Source organism: Mustela lutreola, chromosome 1 (assembly GCF_030435805.1).
Source record: "Mustela lutreola isolate mMusLut2 chromosome 1, mMusLut2.pri, whole genome shotgun sequence".
In the NCBI taxonomy this organism is placed as follows: domain Eukaryota; kingdom Metazoa; phylum Chordata; class Mammalia; order Carnivora; family Mustelidae; genus Mustela; species Mustela lutreola.
In genome coordinates, this window is record NC_081290.1 from 52,062,161 (window position 1) to 52,072,299 (window position 10,139).

Consider the following 10,139-nt stretch of genomic DNA (forward strand, 5'->3'; position numbering starts at 1 on the left):
GATATAGGTTATAACTCAGTTCTTCCAGAGGTGACTGGGGTGGCTCAGTGGGTTAAGCGTCTGTCTGTTTATTTAGGTCATGATCTCAGGGTCCTGGGATCCAGGCCCCTGTCAGCTTCCCTGCTCAGTGAAGAGCCTGTTTCTCCCTCTGCCCCTTCCCCTTACCTGTGCTCTCTCTTAAATAAATAAATAAATAAATAAATAAATAACTTTTTAAAAAGTATTCATGAGGTTAGCTGTTAGTTTTAAAGAAACAGTTTCATTATGTACGAAATTCTCCAGCAGGCTGAGCAGACTGAATTTTATGCCCCAATATTCGTATGCTGAAATCCTAACCCCCAAAACCTTGGAATGTAACTGTATTTGGATATAGAGACTTTAAAGAAGTCATTAGGGTTACATGAGGTCAATGGGGTGGGTGGTAATCTCACATAACTGGTGTCCTCATCAGTGAAATTAGGACACATACCAAGGGAAGACCATGTGAGTATACAGGGAGCAGACGCCATCTGGAAACCAGGGAGAGAAGCCTGAGAAGACACCACCCTGCTGACACCTTGAGCCAAGATTTCTAGCCACTAGAACTGTGAGAAATAAGTCTCTATTGCTTCACCACCTAAATGTGCGGTACTTGCTACACCAGCCATAGTACACTAATAAATAGGCTCCACTTTCTTCATGAACACTTTGGCCGCTATGATCATCTGCATGTTTTGTCCCTTCAAAATTCGTGTGTTGAAAACCTAATGCCCAAGATGATGAGGAGGTAGGGTCCGTGGGATGTGATTAGGTGAGGTGGGTAGAGCCTTCATAAATAGGTTGAGTGCCTTTATGAAGGAAACCCAGAGAGCTCCCAAACCTCTTCCACCATGTGAGGGTATGGTGAGAAATCAGCTGTCTGTAATTTGGAGGATGCTTCGCCAGAACCCAGCCATGCTGGCACCCTGAACTTAGACTTCCAGCCTCCAGAACAGTGAGAAATAAATTTCTGTGGTTTACCAGCCATCCTACCTGTGGTATTTTTTTCTGGTAGTCAGAACAGACTAAGACAGTCGTTATAATTAGAATCTAAGGCTTCAGAGCACAGATTTATGGTCTAGACATAGAACAACCTACCACGCCCATGGCCCTCTTGGTGCCTCACTCAGAGCAGAGGGACTGAGGATCCTGGAGTGATCCCAGAGATGGTTTCTGAATCATTCCCTCCGAAGAAGCACACCCCACTCAACACCTTCCTGCTCTGCTCCCTGGGGTGTGAGCCTTTTCTCTTCTATGTTTCTAAACCACACAAAGCATTGGGTTGTCACTGATGACACACTGAATAACACTTAATTAACGAGCACACACAACTCTAGCACCTTTTACTAATTAATTTACCCGAAGTTTAATTTTATTTGCCCCTCAGTTTCTAAATTCTAACTAAACCTGCTAATTACTTTGTGCTAATTCTGTTGCATTCTTCTGGAAAGGAGAAAAAAAAAATCTTACAAATATCAGTTTGGGAAATAAAGAGGTGCAATGAATTTAGGAAAGGACCCAATTATTGTTAGAAATGTAAGTTAGTTAGTAAGAAAAGACTTTTTGTTGCTATTGTTGTTGTTTTAATTAAATATTTAGCCTTAATAAGAAAGTTTTTCCCAGTGTTTGCTTATGCCTTTTTCAGCCACGTACACATATTTAATAATCATAGAAATCCAGAAGAATGCCTGCATCACATGCTAGAAGCTGCAAGTGAGGGCGCCTGGCTGGTTCAGTTGTTAAGCCTCTGCCTTAGGCTCAGGTCATAATCCCAGGGTCCTGGGATGGAGCCCTGCATCTGACTCTCTGCTCTGCTCGCCAGGAAGCCTGCTTCTCCCTCCCCCACTTCCCCTGCTTGTGTTCCCTCTCTCACTGTGTCATTCTCTGTCAAATAAATAAATAAAATCTTTTAAAAAGAAGAAGAAGAAGAAGAAGAAAAAGAAGCAGAATCAGCAGCTAGAACTGAACTGATGTCTGTGGTTGGCACGAAATGTCTGGGGGATGTTCCACGGCATCCTCCCACCCACTGAACTGGTTCAAACACCAAAGCAGTGGGGGTATGGTCACTGTGCTGACTTCCATGTTATCTTCACCTTATGTGCTTATCTCAGTAAGATAGCTGTGCCAGAGGCTCTGGGCCTGAGAGGAAAACCAACGGTTCATGGGTCCAAATCCTTCTCGGCTTTCTTGGTTCATTCAGAATATTGCCTCCTCCATGAGCCTGGCACTGTGCTCCTCCCTGAATCAGATCTCCTCCACACTTCTGAGTAGTCAACTCAGGGTAACACCACTGAAGTATTTAACCGGCCAAACCATCCTAACTGACCTTGATATCTATCCTGAACTTTCATTCTATCTGATGTTAAAGAAGACAAAGTCATCACTTTTAGGAAGACTCGATTGATGGTGTGATTGTTCTCATTTCCAACGTAAGGGTGATGAAATTCACGATTTCATTCTTCTTTTGAGATTGATACTAATGTGACATTGGTGAGAAGTCAAGTCTCTGCCTCCTTGGGTTGATCCTTCTGGAGGTGATACAGGTTCTAGTTACCCTTTCTGTCCTAGTGCCTGCCACCACCCAGAAGCATCTTCAAGGGGAGGGAAGGGAAACATGTTTCAGGGAAACGTGAGAAAGCCGCTTTAGAGAGGAAAGGCTCAGAATTCCAAGAGGACCCCTTCCCTTGCTCTACAGAACCTGTACCCCTGGGGATAAAAATATATGTTTATAAAAAAAAAAAAAAAAAAAAAAAAAAAAAGACTATTCAGTGAGAATAAATGGAAATGATTTATTCTAAGCTTGCTATAGCTGAGGAGTCAGCACCATCACCTCTGCTTGGCGAAGATTCCAAAAGAGTGGGCAAGTTTCATCGTGAAAGAGAAGAAAGCTTCAAGTATAGTCTGGTTGAAGGTTGTTGGCTTGAATGGAGATGGACTTACTGGAAGTAGAGTGATCTGTTATTGGTTCCGGAAGCATATTTTGTTTTCTTTGGTTGGTTCTGAGTTGGAGCAGGACAAGTTAGGGGAGCTGACAGTTGTCTAAGTCCCGTCTGTTCTAGGTTCATTCCTGCAGATGCAGTGGCTTGTCTGCCTAGATTTGTTGCTATAATGCTGTGGGTCAGAGTTCCATTGTCCTATAAGGTCTGGTCATTGGGTTTTTCTACAAGGAACAGGTAGGACTAATTGAATACAGCAATGAGTCTCAAACGTTAGCATGATCAGATTGAATCCGACACACTAACAGGCAGACAGACACAAAAGCAAATTCACAGCAACATGTTCACAAACAAGTGACAACTTTACAACTCATCCAGCAGCATGTGTCTACATGTCCCTCTTCTGGAGTTATTAAGCTCTTTGGGAATTTCTCTAAGTCATTAGAGAAATTAGTCTTTCTCTAAGTCAGGGTACTGACTTACATCTAACAAAGACTGGTGCTTGATAAGTATTTACAGTTTGCTCTAGGTCCTTTTATCGATATCTTTGGTTTGATTGTGACTAATAGAAAAAATCTGGCTCCAGAGCAGGAGAGAAAGCTCCTATTGCCTACTTTGAGTGCTAATTGCCTAAAGCACAGTGATCCCCCTCTCTGAGGCAGAGAGGCAGCACCACGCAGGGATGAACACATTTAGGATAATAGGGTGAGGGAATTGGAGAACATAAAACAAAGAAATGGACCAAGGAGCCCATTTGAACAACTTAAGTCAGTTTGTTGTGCTCCGTACTTTCCCCAGCGCATCCCTGTCAACATGAAAAAATAAGCTATACTGAGCTGGCCATTTACGGAATCTGCTTACTGCCTCTCTATGGGAAATAACATTAACTCTTTGGCAAGTGATCTGGTCAGAGTAAATCAATTTTGACAAAATTGGTTTCATTATTTTCTCTGAGTGGCCAATTAAATGTTATTGTTACTTTTGTTTCGGGGGAACTGTCAGTATGTATTTCTTATAAAAAATAGACAGTGAAGAGATGATGCATTAATGCTTTATATTGTTCATTAACTCATTCATCACCCGATGGTTAATAACTTCGTTTGTAGAACAGAGATAATCAAGTGTGGCTGTGTTAGTAGTATCACCTAGGGAGATGGGGGAAAAGTCCTCATCTCTCCAGGCTATGCCTCAGATCAATAAACTAAAAACACTGAGGGTCGACCACAAGATATTTAAATTTAAAATTCCTCAGGCAATTCCAATGTTCAGCTAAAGTTGAAAGTTGCTGATCTAGATAAAATGAGATCTCCTGATTTAAATTCCAGCAATTCTGCCCATTAAGTGAACAAGTTGCTTAAGCTCCCTCAGCCTCAGTCTCCTCATCTATGATATGGTGAAGGGAGTAGCATCTTTCTCAAAGGGTTTTAGAGAAGACAGTGGAAAATAATACATGAAAATCCTAGGATAGATCCTGACACATGGTAAGTTATATATTCTGTATTATTTTAATGCATATTATAATGCTATTATTTCTATAATGAAATCCAATGGAGCTTTGCGCAGTGGCAGTATCGTAGCCAATGAGGTTTATCCGAGGCGCGATTATTGCTAATTGAAATCCAATGGAAATACAGAAATAATAAAATATAAGGAAATACTCCCTCCCAATATAAAAAATAAAAAATTTAAAAAAAAAATAAAAAAAAAAAAGTAGGAAAAAAAAATAAATAAAAAAAATAAAATAAAATAAAATAAAATAAAAATAAGGAAATACTTAAATAATTTTAATACTGGGCAGAATTCTATTTTGTGCAGCCATGAGGACAAAAATCACTGTGTTATGAGAAAAAGAGAAAACAAGTAAAAGTGGATTGATGGAAGGCACCATTGAAGTAGGAATAGTTTAGTTAGGTCTCCAGTGTTTTCTTCTAATAATCTAGGAAGAGTAAAACATTATTCATTAATAACTGAGCTGAAAACCTTATTATAAACAAAAAAGAACTGCTCAGGTTCTTTTGTTGTTGTTTTTCTAGTTTACTATTTCATTGCTTTTATTGGTGCCGTGGATGTGGGGAACACAGGAAGATATATTTAAATGTTGGGTTTTAATACACTTTTGGAAAATCCCAAGGAGAAAAGAAAAATTGGTTAAGCTCATGATGTACCTAGCTGCCTGGGTAATAGGGCCAAAACACATGTTGGGTACCTTAAAGGCTGCCACACCTAGTTCTTTTCTGAGGGAAAACACTCTGCCCATGGTCCCTGCTCAGGTAATTGTTAATTGTCAACAGCAGTTTCTACCCAATAGTCTGGTTCTATCCATATATCATCATGCCTAGCCATCCATTTGGTCATGATATCTGTGGGCAGCCAATTTATGACTGAGAAGTGGTCCACTAGGTGGTCTATTCTGAAAACTTTGACTTATAACAGAGACAATCCCATGACTTTCTTAGGAATGGCAAGCCAAAGATAAGAAGTAAGTACTAGTAGCAAAAATTGAAAGATGAATGGAGAGAACCGTGAATTTGGTTAAATGAATGATGGGTGAATGCAGAATATGGGTGAATGCAGAAGCCATAAACTTTGGGAAAGGCATCTTGAGGAAAACATCATATTAGTTGCCAGTGACATAAGCTACAGAACTGGATATAGGAAGTTACAGTCATTTTAATGGTATCAGATCAGTGATTTCTACCTGCCAAAGGTAAAATTAAATAGCCTCATGCCTAAAGCATCCCTTTTCAGTCCATAAAGTTCCAGAACTAGGTCCTTGGATTGTGAAGACTAGAGCTATTCCAGTAAACCTAAAAGCTGACTGCTTGAGACTATCTTGTTTACTTCCATCTTTTCTTAATTGTCATTCCACCTCCCTACATGACAGGAGACAACAAGAATGAGTCTCTGTTCCTTAGATAAATGAATGAATGAATGAATGAATGAGAAAATGTATGAATGAATGCATCTAAGAATGGTAGAACAGGGATGCCTGGGTGGCTCAGTTGGTTAAGCATCTGCCTTTGGCTCAGGTCATGATCCCAGGGTCCTGGGATAAAGACCCATATTGGGCTCCTTGCTCAGCAGAAAGTCTATTTCTCTCTCTTCCCCTCCTCCTGCTCATGCTCATTCTCTGTTCCTTTCTCTCTCTCTCTGGCAAACAAATAAATAAAATCTTTTAAAAAAATATATAGAACAAAGAAAATCTTTGCTAAGAAGAATCTTAAAAGTTTCATGGATTGCAAGGGAGCATCTGCTTGTGATCAAAGGTCAATGCAAGGTTTGTGGGACCTGATGTGAAAACAGTTTGGAGGCCCTGTTTAAGAAAAATGATTTAAATACCCTTATTTGCTGTATGAAAATGTACAGAATTCGATGGGGTATGAGTATACGGGAAGTTCTAAAGCTTCAGTTTCGTTAGCTTCAGGATGAATCTGGAAAAAAGTGGAGGGAAAAAAAAAAAAAAGAGGAAGATCAAGTATTCCCAACCTGGTCTCTTCCATTGCTTGCCTAAGCCTGATCTGCTAGAAACCTGGTAAATTCTCATGATTTATTGTTAGTCATTCTAAATGACTTTATGGCTTTGGCAATGAGGTTGGTCCTCCTTCAGAAACTGGTCACATATGTGCCCTTAAAAAGCTTATATCTGTTGGAGTTGTTCTTATGCATCAAGCATTTGTTTATCTTGCTGAGGTTCTAATTCTAAATCTAATTCTAAATATAATATATCTTATTGTATTTCAATGAAATATGACATTGATTGTTAAAAAAAAAAATTGTTTAGTCACTGGTGGCAACCCAGAGCATCTTTACAGAGGTCTGCTTTTCTTTTTGGTACCCATTTATTCCCAAGAACTAAAAATCCAATATATTATTATTGATCTTTCAGCATAGTGCAGAATTGCATTGGATTAGATTTTTTTCATCTTTGCTTAGTTTAGTTTTATAATTAAACTCCTACTAAAGCTGAACTGTCAAAAATTTTAATAAATATTGGAAAGATATGTGTTTATGCCATTTTCTACCATTTCAAAGTGATTTAAGCCGATATGAAATTTCTAGAAAATTCATATAATACTTTAAAAATAGTTACCACTTATTTGCTTACACAATAATATTTTATTGTCTTCTTTAAGTTTAATATTCTGTTTGGGGGATAAAAAGATGAATTAGAAATCCATGGATCCTGATTTCTTTTATCTTAGATAAAAGAAGAATGTAATCTACATGAAACCAACTATTATCTATAGGAGCTTTAAGTATGGGCACTTGTTCTGATTGCCACTGTATTAAACTGTGTGTGGTTAGAGATGTGATCTGGAAGGTAATATGCAGACAGAATAACAATAGCACTATGGAAGGAGAGATAGGAAACACCCTGTGGGGGAAGCTGTGAAGGAAGGTGATGAAAAGCACATGGAGCCATGGCAGGGACTTTAAGGAAAATGGCCTGAGGACTGGGAACCCATGTGGAGGGCAGATTTAAACAAAGCAGGCATTACTAAGCAGCCAGATCACTGGAAATCTTAAGATTTTCTGTTCCCTGGTATAGGACATGAAGTCATTGATGATTCCTGAATGTGAGAATCACTTTATTGTGCTGCCAAAGATTTAATAACTCTGAATTTATAGTCAAAGAGATCTGTGTTCAATTCGTGTCAGCAACTTACTAGCTGTATTACATTGGGCAAGTTCTCTAACCTCTCCAAGTTGAGTTTCTTCATCTGTAAGTGGTAGCATTAACTAATAATTCTATGTTTCATAGTATTGCTATATGCTTTTAATAAAGTAATGAATAAATATTTAGTATTGACATCAAGGGACATAGTAAACACACAATGTATGATAACTTCTGTCATGATTTCAAACTTAGAGTCTCACATGGTTAATATTTCAGTGCTAACCGTCACCCAAATGGAAAGACAGTGAAGATTTTTGTTCTGTTTTTAAAATAAATTGAATTTAAGACAATAATGAAGCATGTCATTAGATATTATCACTAAAAACAACCTATACATTTTTAAGTCACTTTATTTTCTTTTTTTTTTTTTAAAGATTTTATTTATTTACTTGACAGAGAGAAATCACAAGTAGATGGAGAGGCAGGCAAAGAGAGAGAGAGGGAAGCAGGCTCCCTGCTGAGCAGAGAGCCCGATGAGGGCCTCGATCCCAGGACCCTGAGATCATGACCTGAGCCGAAGTCAGTGGCTTAACCCACTGAGCCACCCAGGCGCCCACTTTATTTTCTTTAGGGCACAAAATAATCTAGCATAGATTTGTACACACTCAGCTTAACTATAGTAAACAAACTGAGGGCTGCTGGAGGGTGGGTGGGGGATGTGGTAATTGGGTGATGGTCATTAAGGAGGGCATGTGATGTAATGACCACTGGCTGTTATACACAACTGATGGATTGTTGAACACTACATCTGAAACTAATGATGTACTATATGCCGGCTAATTGAATTTAAAAAAAAAAAAAAGATTTGCTCACACTGTGTATACAACACATGAAGGGGAAATGAAGAATTTAAACAATTAGCAGATTAATCTTGGGGCTGATTTGTACTTTTGTTTGTATCCTAGAAAACACTGATGAGTTGTGCTTGTTTATTTAAAATGAGTCATTTGGATAATTGCTTTGACTTCCGAGAATAGTAGAATCCATGCTGGGAGAGGCAAAGGAGTAGCTTTCATGTTGGACAAAAGCACCTCTGTATAATTACTTTCTCATATTCTGCAGCTATGAGGATAGTTTCACAGATTATGGAAAGGGATCTGATTAGATTGAATCAGGGAAAGGAAGCCGGCTACAGATGGGTATGGACTATGTCAAACTCTCTGGTTTTTCCATTTTCACTTCATCAATGTTGCCAGCCAAAGAAAAGGGGAAAAACTTCTGAATTCTAGACTTGGGGCAAAATGGACTCATTTTGATTTTTTGTTGGAAGAAGGAAATAATTATGAAATATTACGATTATGTCAAATATCCCCTATTATTTGGTATGGTTCAGACAATGTGTGTGTGTGTGTGTTTAAATAACTTAGTGAATGATTTTATTTCATTTTACACAAATAATCATCAAACACCCAGTAGACAGACAGATGACAAGCAGCAGGAGTGATATTCTTTCATGCGATTACTCGTAGAGTTTCTAGATTTTTAGCGTATCTAGGAAATAATACAGAGTTTGCTAAAAATGTAAATTTGCAGGCCAAGCTCCAGATTTTAATTCAGTAGAACGGGGATAGAGCCTAGGAACCTGAAAATTATTGACCAATTTAGTGACTGTGATGAGAGATCAAGAGATTATTGTACAGTTAAGCTTGCTCTTATTTCTGGTTTGAACTGGATAAATGGATGATGGTAGGATAGAGTGAACACCGTTAGGAAAATCAAAGTAGAGGCAAGAACAAGGCAATGTATTTTGGCCTAGCTTAAGAGGTTCTGATTAGAAAAGGTCTCCAGTGTCAAGACCAATAAAAGAAAGAAAGAAAGAAAGAAAGAAAGAAAGAGGGAAAGAAAGAAAGAAAAGAAAAGAAAAAAGGAAAGAAAAGGAAAGAAACCTCCTGAGGGTTAGAATCTTGAAACCATCTAAGGTTTTAAAATAGAGGAATAATAATAGAAGAGTAATTTTTATTGGAATGTTGATTTGATGAGTTGTAAAGCTGGAAAGCCAGTTAGAAGATTTACAATGTCACCTGTTTTTGTTCTTTCTTTATTTTGAAAAGTAAACAAAGCAAAGCATTGATACTGATGTTACCTTCTCAAGCATTGAGCATTAGTGAAAATACTCCTCTCTTATACATGATTGAACGCAATCCCAGAATACTTTCACATATCCACAATGGGCTGGAGCTGTGTAATTGTTTTCAGTGTTGAAGGAAGACACGTTACATAATCTCTCCCTGACCAATAGAGCAAATTGTGATTTTAGAATTCCTTAGCTGAGATTAGGTCCCGGGGAAGTCAACTGAAGTGATTCTTCTATCACTGACTACATCTTTCCCTTTCCTCTCAAGGAGATATAGTCACTCCCTTACATTTTGTTCAGCCTTCTAAAGCAAAAGAGAAAAGTCAAACCATAAATAAGAGGAGAAGAATCATTTTGTCAGTTGAAGTAGACAAGGCAATGATACTCCCCGATGTTTACCTCAGCCGAATTGCACCCCTTGTGAAATTCAACT

At 38.4% G+C, this 10,139-nt stretch overlaps 1 protein-coding gene and 1 pseudogene across 1 annotated transcript in view; both read left to right on the forward strand.

Moving 5' to 3' along the window:
* Window positions 1-10,139, forward strand: part of KCNIP4 (potassium voltage-gated channel interacting protein 4) — a 524,826-nt gene that overhangs the window by 164,526 nt on the left and 350,161 nt on the right. The gene's annotated exons all lie outside the window — the stretch shown is intronic.
* LOC131822802 (U4 spliceosomal RNA) lies at window positions 4,506-4,587 on the forward strand (annotated as a pseudogene).